Source organism: Microtus oregoni, unplaced genomic scaffold (genome assembly GCF_018167655.1).
Source record: "Microtus oregoni isolate MIOR12 unplaced genomic scaffold, Mior012 000060F_ref0000265, whole genome shotgun sequence".
Taxonomy (NCBI): domain Eukaryota; kingdom Metazoa; phylum Chordata; class Mammalia; order Rodentia; family Cricetidae; genus Microtus; species Microtus oregoni.
The window spans coordinates 2,774,660-2,790,000 of record NW_024543870.1 but is presented as its reverse complement, the minus strand read 5'-3'; the positions used below and the strand labels follow the sequence as shown (position 1 = coordinate 2,790,000).

General features: G+C 44.1%; 1 non-coding gene across 1 annotated transcript; it reads right to left on the bottom strand.

The window, feature by feature from the left end:
• Positions 1–14,090: 14,090 nt before the first annotated feature.
• On the bottom strand, positions 14,091–14,193 carry LOC121439378. The gene has a single exon (XR_005973250.1). It is a non-coding gene; the product is annotated as a U6 spliceosomal RNA (small nuclear RNA).
• Positions 14,194–15,341: the final 1,148 nt, after the last annotated feature.

Genomic DNA, 15,341 nt, shown 5'->3' with positions numbered 1-15,341 from the left:
TCTGATGGTTCTCAAATAACATTTTGAATAGCGGGTCAGCGCCTCAATCAATTACATAAGCATGTAAAGTCGGTCTCTCGGAAAAAAATCCTTTTTCATGCATATGCATTAAAACATGTTCGCAATTATCCTCGGAAATTGCCTTCATTGGATTAAGCAGCAGCCTTGGCCGCGGGTTCTGATCTTCCCTGGGCTTTTATTAAAGCTCTGAGCAGCTTTGGCAATAACTGAGTGGATGGGCTGTTTGTTTAAAGAGTGTTTACCAAAGAGAGGGGCCGGCGGGGGCGCGCGGGTGGATAAACACAGACCCACCTCCTAGCCGGGTTTGTTATCTGTGGCAGGCTTGTCGGGAGGCTTGGGAGGGAGCTCTGTCGACTCACTCACCAGGCTCCGGAGTTCGGCTTTCAGGGCGGGTAATTACCGGCTGCCACAAAGCCAGCCGCGGGTGCCGGCTGTGCTCGCCAGGGAAACACTGTGTCTGAGACAGTGTTCACCCAACTTTCAGGCTCGGGTGAAGGCCGCCTGCGTAGTGCAGGCAATCTCTTGCGATCTGTGATCCCAACAAGCCAGACCTGGAGACGAATTAGTCCTAGGACAGGACTCAAATCGGGAGATTTAATTAGCCCTTTGCAGAAGCTGAGCTAGGGCAATGGAGACTCGCTTTTCCCACCCCCACTCTAAGACTGTTGGTGAACCTACGAAAATCTCTTGTTGGGTTAGGTAGATTCTCTTCCCCACCTCGCGGTAGAGGGGCGGAGCCCAAGTTCCACTTGGGAGTAGAAGTTAGCTGAGGACCAGACTCGGCACCTGATGCCTTGGCTTTCCCCTCCCAAGCAGCCTGATTTGTCCACCCTGAAAGTAAGGCCTAATTCAGACAATTAAACGTGAGGTTTTCTCAGACAATCAGGTCTAGGGCTGAAAGGTTTTCTGTGGGGCAGAGGATTAAAAGAGTTTCGCCCTGGACTTTCGTATTGTTTTAAAGAAATTTCGATCAGATATGCCCAGTTAGCAGTTCAGCAAGCTCACTTTGCCAAGTACTGTCAAAGCGGACATTAACTCATTTAATTCAATCCACAGGAGGTAGTTCCTGCCACATCTCCGTTTTTCTGAGGTGTAAATTGGTTGTGAGACTAACAATTTTTTCTAAGTGCAAGACCAGAGGTCAACATTGTGCTGCCCAGATCCTGAGCAAGGCTCCCAAGCCATCTCAGAAGGGTCCTCCTCAAAGAAGCCCAGCCCGAGGGTTGACCGGTAACCCTAGGGTTAGATTTGTGTCTGTGTGCACAAAACTGGAAGGGCCCTGGATTGGTCCCAAGCAGTGTTTCCTCCTGGGCTAGGAGAAGGTTGCAATTCAGGATACGGGGTTTAGGATTGAGTTGCTTCATAATACCACAAATTGGGGTATTTTGCAAGCATTTTTTTTTTTTTCTTCTCCTTTTCCCTTTGGATCTCCAGTCCTTGGAGGGCTCCTTGGTTGGCCACTTCCAGTCGGTTCTTTTTACTCTTTCAGGCCGGTTACTGGTTTTGCTGCTAGGAGATGCCCCCCTCCAGCCAGCCCCCCCCAAGGCTCACACCCCCCCCCCCCCCCCCCCCCCGCATTCCACACCAGGTGCTGTGGCTCTGAACCTCCCCCAGCACAATAGAAACAAGTAAAACCTCTTGGTTCTGTAACAGCCGGGGGCGGGGGGGGGGGGCCAGATTCCACTGAGGCTCAGATTTCCTGGTTCCCTGCTCCTCCCCTTTGCGATGTTCTCTTGGTCGCTGCTCCAAACTAGACTTGCAGGTTCCCTGTGGTTTCTATTAGGAACTGACAGGGGAACAAAGCCAAGAAATGCAAAAGAGAAAAGCCTTAGGCGGATCTCTGCAGAGACTGTTAGAGTGTTCTCCTGCATAGTTGGCTGGGGCTTCTCTCTGCCTACCCCAGGCCTTCTGAAGTGGGGCAATAAAAACGAATTACCCTACTCAGGTGCATGAAGTCAGTTGCAGCGAGGAGCAGGTAACAACTGTTTGGTTCCAGGGTAGCCTATCTGAAGAGAACTTTGCTTTGCTTAGACTCAGGAGACCCCAAAGGGTGTGTGAAATGAGGGGTTCAGGTCAAAAGACTGGGTAGAGCCCCAACCTGCTTCTGTGACTACCGGACTATGTTGAGAAACATGTGGAGTCCATGTCTGGAGTGATGGTCAGAAACACTTAACAGCCCCTCTGTCGGCACCACCTTTAGGGGACGGTTGAGCTCATGTCTTTGGAATCCTTCCTTGATTACTTTCTCTCATACCTCAGAGACTTCCTTGCCCTGATTGGTCATTGGTGGCAGGAGCTAGTGAGCAGTGAGCTTGATAAGTCTTGCTGGGTATCCCCAGTTACCATCACGGTAGAGGCTCCGCAATGCTGCTGACTGAACAAAGGAAGAAACGATGGGGCTTGAAGGACCAGTGACTGCAGACAAACTCAGGTCTGATGCGGGAATGGTGGGCATAGGCACAACCAATGAAGGTCGAAGGAGTTCCGTTCAGGGGAAGAAATAAACAAAAACCAACCTCAAATTATGTGTCTTAACTAGAAATCTTTAAAAGGGAGAGATGGCAATCGAAGGGAGTAACCGATGCTCAGGTTCTGGTTGTTTGGAGTCTCAGGGAGTAACCCATGCTCAGGTTCTGATTGTCTGGGGTCTCCTGTGAGTCTTCCTTCAAATACATAGCATTAATAAGGGTATGGAAAAATGAACTGCTTTGAGTTATTACATTCCTCATGTACATATGAAAATATCTGACAGTGCCTCCTGAATATTTACAATTTTGTGTGCTAATAAAGACATTTTAAAAAGTTTAAAGAAACTGTCCTGATTGGCATATCATGCAGTATATACATGTCTTACCACACTCTTTTCTGTAACTTGTACAATGAGATAATAAATAAAAAATATTAGGAGAGTTGCAATAATGGGAAATTCTTTCTGCTTCTATAATGCTGCCCCTTGCCTGGTATGAAGAAACTTTAAAAACAACCAAGGGGCTGGAGAGATGTTTCAGTAGTTAAGAACACTGGCTGCTCTTCTAGAGGATCCAGATTCATTTCCCAGCACCCACATGGCACCTCACAACTGTCTGCAACTCCAGTTCCAGGGGATCTGACACCCTTACACAGACATACATTCAGGAAAAGCACCATTGGTCTTAAAAAGAAAAAAAGTCAAGGCAGCCATAGCTACTTTCTCCTTTCAGAAATGCATTTCAAGGACAGCAAAATGCAGTGAAAACACACGCCTCTTCGTACATGGCCCAACAGAAATAATCCCTGCATCAGAGTGGAAGGCATCTGAGGTACTCTCAGGTCTCTGAAGCATTGGAAGGTAAGTCTAGCAACCTGTGTGATTCCCAAGGGGGTGATGAGAATAATGACCCGTGGGAGGATGTCTATGAAAGTTGAAGTAGGTGTTGGAGAACAGGCAGTGGGCAACAGAGGAGAGGAGGACTAACAATGTGCTGGGTGTGTGTGTGTGGGGGGGGCGGGGAGACAAAAACCAAAACAACTCCCCGATCAAAACTAAGGAAAATGGAGGAATCCCAAACAACAGACATTTCCCAAGCGACTCCTTGAGGACCCTTTGAGACTGTCCGAGGGAAAGACTCAGCTCAGTATGTAGACAGAGGCTGCTCCTATGTTTCCTGGCTGCCCAGACCCGAATAATCACACAGAAACTATATTAATTACAACACTGTTTGGTCAATAGCTCAAACAGTGGTTAACTCATATTTTAAATTAACCCATTTGTATTAATCTGTGTATTGTCACGAGGTTGTGGCGTACCAGGTAAGGTTCTGGGCTGGGTGTCAGTCTCCTTTGGCAGCCACATGGTGTCTTCTATGTCTCTGCTCAGATTTCCCACCTGGCTTTACTCTGCTAAGACATTGGTTGAAACAGCTTTATTCATTAACCAATAAAAGCAATACATATACAGAAGGATGTCTCATTTCACAGGCACAGAGTTTAAAGTGAGCTTCAAGAGAGGTTCAGGATGTCAGCTAAGGGACAACATCTTGTTTCTTTAAGACTCAGTCATGCCAGGGCATGGTGGCACATACCTTTAATCCCAGTGCCCTGGAGGCAGAGGCAGGTGGATTTTTGTGAGTTTGAGGCTAGCCTGGTCTACAAAGTGAGTTCCAGGAAAGCCAGGACTACACAAAGAGACCCTATCTTGAAAAACAAAAATAAAAGCAAAACTCAGTATTGTCTCCATCAAGCCCAGGGATGTTTTCCCGAGGATGGAGGTTAGCATCTCTAGTATTAGTATATAAGTCTATCAAATACTAGAGAACTGCAGATAAAATATAGCTAAACTATCCTCCAACTGCAAAATTACTTCAATATGCTGAAGTTGCTTCCAAAATGGAAGGGAAACCTGCTGTTACCTGGAGGCTGGTATTTGCATAGCCTCTTGTTTCAGGGTCTCTGTACCGGCACATAAGCACCTGTGCTCAGATATACATGTGTCCGCTCCCTTTCTGTTTGCCATTCTGTGTGAGAGGGTTTAACAGTTAATCAAAACCTTTCTTATTTACAGTTTCCATCCAAATCTGAAACAACAAGGGTTTTCCTTTTTCACATTAAAAATAAGCCCCCCAATTGCTTAACAAAATATGACTTATCACCTACAGCTAATTTTGCAAAAATCTTTTCAGATACTCCTTGAATTGTAATTACCATCTTCTCAAAAGTACAAAGCAATCAATTATATTAGCCATATGGTTTGATCATAACAGCTAATTTCCATTTCATAACGTAATTGTTTAAAAACTGACAAGTTTATTAGGTGGGCTGTTTGGGAAATGTCTCTCCAACTCAGTTTCTTTTACACAATGGTTGAAATAGCAATCAAACTCCAAAGCCATTAGACCATGATCTTCTGCAGCTATAGGCTCTGCGGTCCTCTGCGTTGACGTTCTGCAAGCACAGTTTTCTTGTCATGTTTTCTCAGAACTCACACTGTTGAATTCTGGACACAGCACCTTAGCTTCATTTACCAGACACAGGCTTCAGCAATGCAAATTTGATTTAATGAGAAGGGGCTCACAGGGCTACTCCCTTATGTTGGACATGAGCCCTGGATGGAAAGGCTGTGCAGACACACATTACTGCAAACAAAACATGTCACCCTTCAGTGAGCGTCATGCTTTGACCGTTAAATGTAGTCCCTCATGTAGATGGCAGTGTGTTTAACTGGAAAGCAGATGTTTCCACTATCATCTCAGAATTAGAAAGCTGTGGCTTATGGTTTGCTTCCAGCTCTGGGTGTCTTATTTCCCCAAGTATTTTGAAGAATCATTTATGGTTTTCTCTCTCACTCAGTTGAGTGTTGGTCTCAATTTGGCCTTGGTAATCTCCTCCAATTCAGGAGCAAATGTGGTGGATGCTACAACACATACCTTTTAATGTGTGCAAATAGGCACACACAAGAGATGCTGGGTGCATCAGTCAAGCACAGCATCTCAGGTAAGGTGGTTCTAATGCACTCTGACTTTAATGGGCATGCTGAGGTGAATTGTTCTGCAGTTCCTTGGTTTAGAATACAAGAGACCCACCTTGGCAGTCTGCCCTTTCCAGAACATGGGTTTAATTGTCAGATGGAATGGCTAGGTTTTTTGTCTGTTTGTTTTTTAAGACAGGATTTCTCTGTGTAGCCCTGGCTGTCCTGGAATTTGCTCTGATGATCAGGCTGGCCTCGAACTCACAGAGATCCTCTTGCCTCTGCCTCCCAAATACTGGGAATAAAGGCATGTGCCACAGTCACCCAGCAATAACTAGTTTTTTTTTTTAAAGGGCACAACTGTTTGACTTTAGATTAGACAATTGAGGTGGTATGAAGTTTTTTTGGTAAACTAATCCATTCTCAATTAAGTAGAACTGAAAATTATTTTTGTTCTTGTTGTTGTTGTCTTGTTTTTCTTTTTTTGAGACAGGGTTTATCTATATAACAACAGCTCTGGCTGTCCTGGAACTCACTCTGTAGACCAAGCTGACTTTGAATTTAGAGATCCACCTGCTTCTGCCTCCTGAGTGCTGGAATTAAAGACAGTTCTGCACAGCAGAACTGGAAACTCTTGACACGGAGAGCACATATTTGTTTGCTTGCGACATACCTCCTTTCCTTTTGCTGATCATATTTTCTGGAAATGATGCACTCTGCAGGTACACCTCCTTGAGTCTATTTATGAAGAGCTTGGCTAAGTTTGACACATCATAGCACTTAAGAAGGGATGTTTATTTTGAGACTTTTTCATGCTCATTGCTAGGTTAATTGGATGTGGTGGTGCATACCTTTAATCCCATCACTCAGGAGACAGAGGCAGGCGGATCTCTGTGAATCTGAGGCCAGCCTGGTCTACAGAATGAGTTCCAGGACAGTCAACGATACATAGTGAGACCCTGCCTATAAAACAACAAGATTGCTGTGTTATCCAAGAGTTATCATCATTATGTTATTGTTTATTTTAGTTCTTGTACGTCCTCAGATGGCATCCCATCTAACTCAGAATAAAAACTCGTGGCCCTCCAATTGCTAAAGACTTACACAGTTTGATCCTGGTGAAATTCTTTTTTTATTTTTTTAAAATATTTTATTTATTTATTATGTATACAATATTCTGTCTGTGTGTATGACTGCAGGCCAGAAGAGGGCACCAGACCTCATTACAGATGGTTGTGAGCCACCATGTGGTTGCTGGGAATTGAACTCAGGACCTTTGGAAGAGCAGGCAATGCTCTTAACCATCTGAACCATCTCTCCAGTCCCCCTGGAGAAATTCATTTTGGCTGTCTCTTCTCCAGCTATAAGTCCCCCCCCCCCCCCCATTACTGTTCCTTGATAGTACCAGGACTGCCTCTCCCCGAGCCTGTTGTCCCTGTCATCTCTCCTCCTGGCTGGTAGCTCCTCAGATGAATGTGTGAAGTCCCCTCCTCCACTTCTTTACTCAACCCAAATGTCACTTTCTCAATAAGTCCTTCACTGACCAGTCAAAAGCCAGGGTTCCCCATTTTTATTAATTTGTACAACCTACGTTCTTCCTTGTTTTTCTAGAGTGCTGTTGGGTATCTGACATGCTATTTTCTATCGTTTGCTGGGTTGAGGTCTCCTCTCACTAGACGGCAAACCCTGCAAAGCAGGAATTTTTGTCCATGTCAATTTCCTTGCCCCCCAACTAACTCCACTGCTGTAGCAACCATTGGCTAGTCACAGAACAGGGCTAACAGATGAACACAGGCTCAGTCAACAGTTATCAATGAGTGCATTAAATGGGCTAGGAAAGGAGACCATACTCTGATAGGAGAAAACTGTCATTGAAGTCAGAAGGCCCCATGATCTTGGGCAGGTTGCCACCAACTCCACCGTTTGTCAAACGAGGGTAATAGAATATGCTTCCATCCGGGACCAGACAGGGATCAACCAAGGTAACACAGGCAAGATGCTCTCCAGAGTTAAAGCACCTTTTCCGCGGCATCAAAGAAACCCTTACGAGAAAACGAGCCAAGGTGATTAAAAGCAATCAGGTTTAAGCTACGGGGCCGGAGCTCTTTTTTTCACCTCCCATGAATCACGAAAGCAAGTGCCTGTCGTGGTTCAACCGCCTCTCGCTCGTGCGCCTGGACGTGTTTTCCTTCTCAGCTGAGACTAGAGGTCAGGGCCTCCTCCACGCGTCTGAGGTCTCATACCTTCACTCATTGGTAGGGCTGGGAGCCATAAAGGAAACACAGGATCGGCTGGAATGATGAGAACAGCAATAACTGCTTACACTTACCGAGGGCTCACCATATGCCAGGCAAATGGTGCTTGCATGGACTGGATCATTTATCATCATCACGCCGGAACATCTTTGAGTGTATTTTACTGGTGGGGAAAATGAGGCAGAGAGAAGTAGGAGCCTTTACCTAGTTTGAGCCGTAGGGCCAGGATTTGAACTCAAGCTATCATTTTAGGAATCTGATAAATTAACTGCTCTGCTCTGCTACCCAGGGTATAGTAAGTAGCTTTTAATGAATCCTTGCAATACTACAGAATACCACAAGCGAAATCCATAGCCAGATGGGTCTTCCTGGCAAACAGACACAAGAGGCTGGGCCAGCATGGGTACTGTGGTGCTTCTGGGCACTGTTTGGCATTGTTACACTCTTGTAAAGATTATGACCCTTCCCAGCATTGCTTTATATTACACAGTTATGTGAATTACATATGATATTGAAAATTTATAAAATTTCAAAGCATACCGATACTTCGAACCTGTTTGTCAATGGAGTTAAGACTTCTTGATCAGTATAAGAAAAGTATCTCTAAAGATGATAAAGGGGCTGGGTGGTGGCGGCTCACACTTTTAATCCCAGCACTTGGGAGGCAGAGGCAGGTGGGATCACTGTGAGTTTGAGACCAGTCTGATTTACAGAGCAAATTCCAGGATAGCCAGGGCTACACAGAAAAACCCTGTCTTGAAAAATCAAACCAAACCTACCAAAACAAATTAATGATAAAGGGACCAGGCAGATGGTTCAATGGCCAGAGGCACCTGCCATCAGACCTGAAGACGGAAGTTTGAATCCTGGGACCTCCGGGGCGGAAGGAGAAAACTGACTCCCGTGAACTGTCCTCTGACACCTACCTGTACCCTGTGCACCTGAGTACCTACACCTCCAAAAAAGACAAATGCAATGAAAATAATAATAATTTCACCGGATTGAAGCACATCAAATATGTTAAACACATGGGTTTTTCCTAACAGTACCAAGGTCCCACGCTGATCACCATTGAAAAATGTTTGCAAACTCAAGTTTACAAAGATCGGTAAAAATATGATAGCAGGGGACAGTGCGTGGCTTAGGCAGTTTGTGGGGCCACTGGCAGCGGGACCAGGGGCTACCCCTAATGAATGATCTGGCTTTTTGGAGCCCATTTCCTATGGAGAGAAATCTTGCTCAGCCTAGACACGAGAAGAAGGGCCTTGGCCCTGCCTCGGTGTATTGAGGTGACAGAATTGACTCCACATGGGAGGCCTCAGCCTCTCTGAGGTGCAGATGGGGTGTGGGGTGAGGGGTAGAGGGGAGCAGGAAGGGGAAAGGGAGAACTGGGATTAGTATGTAAAAAAATAAAATAAAATATTAAAAAGATCTGTGAATGAAAGGAGAAAGCTAAGAGTTAGGGCTGGAGAAACGGCTCAGCAGCTAAGAACAGCAGCTGCTCTTGCAGAGGACTTTGGTTTGGTCCCCAGTCCCTACATCGTAGCTCATGACCATATGTAACTTCAGTTCCAGGGGATCGGATGTCTCTTCTGACCTCTGTAGGCACACACATATAGTCAGGCACACACACATACAAAACCTTCTGAAAAATTTAAGTTATTTATTTTTATTGTTGCTGTTAGTGTATGTGTATGTGTATGTGTGTAGGTTATCTTTCTTTCTGTTCACTATGTCTTTCTCTGTTCTTTATGAAAGTGGTATATGAGCATAAAGAAACTGATAATGTCTCCTTATTAACATATCTCAACATAGAGATGAACGGACAGTGATGTTGTTTGGCCACCCAGGATGATTGGGAATCAACAGTGCTGACATAGGAAAGACAACAGTCTCAACAGTCGGAGCGCTTCCTGGTGAAGAGCACAGCAGAGTGTCCAGCTGTGTCGACAAAAAAATCTGAACAATTCAAAGTAGTATAATTTACAGAAAATGCAGAGGGCTATTTATTTAAAGAAATTTATCAGCAAAATCCAGTCAACAGAAAACTTTAGGGACAATCTAACTAATTTTTTTTCTTAAAAGTTAAATTTATTTGTGGGTATATGTATGTGAATATGTACATCTGGGTGTGCACACACCTCAGCATGTGTGTCAAGGTCTGAGGACAACTTGCGGGAGTCCAGTCTCTCCTTCCAGGCTGTGGGTCCTGGGGATTGAATTTAGGTGGTCAAGCTCGGCAGGAGGCACCTTTGCCAGCTGAGCCATCTCACTTACTACAATCCAGTTACTTTCTCAACAATATTGCAAAGGATAAAAGAAAAGGGAGGCTCTCTGAACACAAAGATAAAATACTGGGGCTGGAGAGCGGCTCAGTGGTTAAGAGCACTGCTTGTTCTTCCACATGAAGACTCAGAGCTGTCTGTGACTCTAATCCCAGAGGTATGCCACCTCTTATGGTCTCTTTCGGCATCACATGCACGTGGTGCACAAACCAACAGGCAGGCAAAACATCCATGCACATTACAAAAGAGAAAAGATGAGAAAAGATGAGTCCAGCTTCGTGGTTCGAGCCTGGGATCCCAGTGAGGGAGAATGAAGACGGAGGATTTCAAGTTCTGATGTTTCTGTTCTTTTCCTCATCAATGAGCTCAGAGGACCAGGCAGGATGATTTATAATCTGTGGTTGAAAGATAAATATGGGAAATATTCCTATTTGAAGGCTGATTTCCATTCAAGTTAATTATCAGAGTCTAAGATTCTCAGACTTGGGAAAACAATTACAGGTAATCTACCTACCCACATGACAGCTGGAGATCTTTTGTTATCTGTCTGAATTGAGAAGCTCAGAACAGTATATACTAATGGTGATAGAAAAGGGGTACTCCTTAGCTGTCTAGAGAATGTCATTTCTACTTTCTTCTACTTCAGGATGCTGTGTGTGAAAATAATGCAGCAGAGTTATTTGAATCAGAACACGCATGTTTACATATAGATATACATAACCCAACCATATGCTGTAAGTTTAAATTTGCAAGTTGCTTAAAAGGATGAACGGCAAGCAATTACCTAAAATGTTAAGCGTAAGTTGGGGACTGAGACAGTACCCAGAGAGAAAATTATTTGTAATTTGAAGTCAAAGCCGTCTGTCAAAGAAGGGGCTCAGAGCAAAAAGAAAGACATTGGTAGACTCCATAGATGGAGGCAGGGGCCAAGAACCCACCCTACAAGTGGCTCCCAGCTATAACCAGCAGACTAGTCACCATCTTGCTGATGAGCAGATAAAACAGACTATGAACCTTGGGTCAACTGTATTCCACTGCAGTGGCTTCAAGTACCATAATGGTCTCAGAGTTTTGGAAGCTCCCGGGATCAAATTTGTCTGTTACAAAGTAAAGGGTTGCTGTGTTAAAAAACGTACTTTACGACATCTTATGATTTGGAGCTTAGTTTGGTGAATCCTCAGTTTAAGTGACATCATGTGAGACTTCTTAGGACCTTCAGATAGAGTTCGGGCTGCTCTGGAGGGTCGAATACAGGTTTCCCATGTCTGGATAGTGTCAGGGAGAGGTGGAAGGTAAGACCCTGTTAAGACTGTCCACCAGACACGGCACTGGCATGTGGCCTCTCCAGCACGCTGGTCTCAGGGTATTAACATTTCCTTTTCTTTCTCCTTTTTAAGGCTCTGTGGGATAGCATGCCTATTTCTTGTATTTGAGTGACAAAACACGCTTTACATAAAATTTGCTGTTGTAGCCACCTTTAGGGTTCAGTTTGGGGGCATTACTTACACTGACAGCTACTCAAACATCTACTTCAAAACTTGTTCATTTTCCATACAGAAATTCTGCAACCTATCTTAGTGGTTTTTCTATTTATTGCTGTAAAGAGACACCATGATCAAAGCAGTTTATAGAAGAAATTATTTAGAAGTTTTTAGAAAAGTTATTTTAGTCTTTACAAGAATTATTTAGCGTTTCAGAAGGTGAGTCCATGGCCCTCTGAGCACAGATGTGCACCACACGAGTGCAGGAGCCCACGGAGGTCAGAAGACAGCAGAGGAATTGGAGTTGGAGATGGTTGTGGGCTGACATGTGGGTGCTGGGAATTGGGTCCTCTGGGAGAGCAGCAAGGGCTCTTAACTACTGAGCCGTCTCTCCATCTCCCCAGACTAGGTCTTAAGTATCTTCTTAAAAAGTTCAGATTGCTTGAGAGAACGAGCAAAGAGAAGCTTATGTCAGTGAATAAGGGGTAACTACTGTGTAGATAACAAGGGGGTGGGGGGTGGTGGTGGTGGAGGTGTTGGTGGTGGTGGTGGCGGCGGCGGTGGCGGCGGTGGTGGTGGTGGTGATGGTGGAGGTGGTGGCGGTGGTGGTGGCGGTGGTGGTGGTGGTGGTGGTGGTGATGGTGGTGGTGGCGGTGGCGGTGGTGATGGAGGTGGTGGTGGTGGTGGTGGTGGTGGCGGTGGTGGTGGCGGTGGTGGTGGTGGCGGTGGTGATGGAGGTGGTGGTGGTGGAGGTGGTGGTGGTGGTGGTGGTGGTGGTGGTGGTGGAGGTGGTGGTGGTGGTGGTGGAGGTGGTGGTGGTGGTGGTGGTGGTGGTGGTGGTGGAGGTGGTGGTGGTGGTGGTGGAGGTGGTGGTGGTGGAGGTGGTGGTAGTGGAGGTGGTGGTGGTGGAGGTGGTGGTGGTGGTGGTGGTGGAGGTGGTGGTGGTGGTGGAGGTGGTGGTGGTGGTGGTGTTTTCTCTTGGCTTTCTTATCCAGAACTATCTACTTAATACATGAAACACCCTCTCTCCCTGTCTTTCAAAGAACAAAACAAACAAAAAACCTCCCAAAATGTATGAAGCCTGTGATACAAGCCAGTAGGCAGCAAAATACTGTGTTAATTTTGGAAGCCTTCCATATGTCATCATAACACAAAAGAATGTGTGCTAATGGCTCTCTCGTCACGGCCTGTGTTGGCTGAGCACTGGATGTCATAGAACCTTTCTGGCTTAATTGTGCATTTCCTTGCTTCCTTTGGTTTCTGTCTGTCAAAACAAAAACATTTTTATGCTGGTGCATATGAATATAAAAATAGTTAACAATGGAACAATTTCATGTGCTGGAAATATTTTTGTTTCTACTCTAAGTTTTGCCAATTTAGGAATCGCGCCAGGACCTTGCACACACTAGGCAAATTCTCTACCGTTGACCTACACCAATAGATTTGAAATACTTTTTAAAAATCCAAACAAAGCATAAACATATGCTCTTAAAATTATCAGTGGGATCCTCCATTATTCTGGATAATAATTTGTTTTTCAAGTTAGATTCATAGGAAAAAAGGCTTTCATGTGGGCATTCAAGCCATGTACAATGTGTCTGTCATTTGTTGAAGTGGATGTAAAAACAGAGGGAACGAGCTTTGAAGAAATGAGTGAAGTTGCACTGAGAACATTAAACAATGATATTATTAGTTTAACATTTGGAGTGGCAAAAAATGCCCACACATATGGAACTTTCAGTTTTGGGTCATACACATCAAGATAATAGAATATAACAAGATGACTTTAATATTAAGGATGAATCAAACATAACTGTCCTCTAGGATTCAGAGTTCTCTCTCTCCCTCTGCTCTTCCCTTTTGCTAATGAATAACAATAACGATAACTGTTATTATTCCCTCCCTCCCTCCCTACTTCCTTTCTTCCCTCCCTTGCTCACTCCCTTCCTTCCTTTCTTTGGAGACAGGTTCTCACTCTGTCCTCTGTCACTCAAGGCTGACTTCTAAGTCTTGGCAACCCTCCTCTTGCTCCAGCCCTCCCAAGTGCTGGGATTGGAGGCCTGAGCCTCCAGAGGCCTATAATCTGAGGGGCCCTCTCCAGGAGCATAAATTATCATTGTTTGTGAGCATAAAGAATTCTGGTTATTGTCACACTGCATTGGGGGAAAACCCCATGAAGTCTCAACCCTGTAGGTAACTGAGGAGCTGGGAACAGGAGGTGGGTCCTCCCCCCAGGAAGAGCCCGCCAGCTGGTTGTGCAGTGTCAATGCCCAGACATGAAAACACACATGCAAGTAACATTATACAGACCGAGCAGGCTGTATTTAGGAATATATATGTATATACATATCCATGAAGTTAGTAATTAATCAAAAATGATGCAGTGAATTTGGAGGAGAGCAGGGAGGGGTCTGTGGGAGGACTTGAAGGGAGGAAAGGGAAGAGAGAATAATGTAATTATAATAGGATCTCAAAAATAAGAATAATTCTGGTCATTTGGTTCTCATTAGATAGATGCTTATAGTGTTTGCCTCAATTCTGCTTTGGATTTCATATATTTACAGGAACTCCAGTGAAATTATTCAGATCTGACTTTTGATTTTTTTTAAATATGAAACGATTCACAAACTTGCATGTGACCTTTGAGCAGAGGCCAAGTTAATCTTCTCTGTATCGTCCCAGTGTAAGTATGTGTGCTACTGAAGCGAGCCTCGGGTCTCTTGGTGGTCTGGCTTGACCACTTTTTCACTAGCTAGTTTTCAACAAAAAAAAAAATGCAAATAAAAGATTTCATTATCTGGGTATGGTGGTGCACATCTGTAACCCAGTACTATGGAGGCAGAGACCGGCAAAGGTTTTTGAGTTTGAAGCCAGCCTAGTCAACACAGTGAGTTCCAAGTCAGTCAAGGTGACATACTTGCAATACATTTTACCTATTTATTTTACTTCTTATTTGATATGCTGTATTAATACCTAATATCATAACATTAAACAGAATACTTAATATTGCTACATGTATTAACTCAAGTAAAATTTTTGTCTAATATGCATATATATGTTTGTTTCTTCCTGTTTCTCTATCTGGCTTGGTGTCAGATAAATTAAGGTGAAATTACATGAGGGGGGGGATATCCTTTTGAACTTCTTAATTTTTAAAAATACATATATGTATTACAGTTTCAAACAGTAAAGGCAAATAATTAGCATTTAAGACTTGAGTGGAGGAAGTAGCATTGTATTAATTTGACTAAGTCAGGATGGTTTATTTAGGAAGGCGTCTGGCAGGTCCTGAATCGGAGCTTAGTCAAGTGTCAAGTGTCAGCTTTATTCTGACAGTACTGTTTGACCTTCAGCTACTATTTGTACCTAAAAGAGATTAATGTAAGAGGTATCGATCTTAAAAGAATATTATTACCAAGATTAGAGAATCCCAAACAAGCCCCTTAATGTTTGGAAAAGGAAGTAATGTAAGAAAAAATAATATTATACTGTGTTTTAAAAAACATAGTAAGAGGCCAGTTTCTTTGTGGTCCTTTGGAAGGAACCAACAGGCCCTCATCGTAATTTGTAGATAGCAGGGCTGTGGCTGCAGGGGCGGGTTTTTTTTTCAGCTGTCCTAATAAACCCACATATATTCATATATATTTTAGTCATAGAAAGACACAAGACATACATATTTTGCTGACTTTAACTTAAAATACCTTAGGACAAAATGTAGAACCAATAATCTGGTCTTTCACTGGAATTCTGAGAACAAATGGTTTTGCCTTTATTTTTTTTTAACGTGGATTTGAACCCCAGGCCTTGTATCTGACAGACGACCACTCGACCACCGAGCTACAGCCCCTGAGAACAA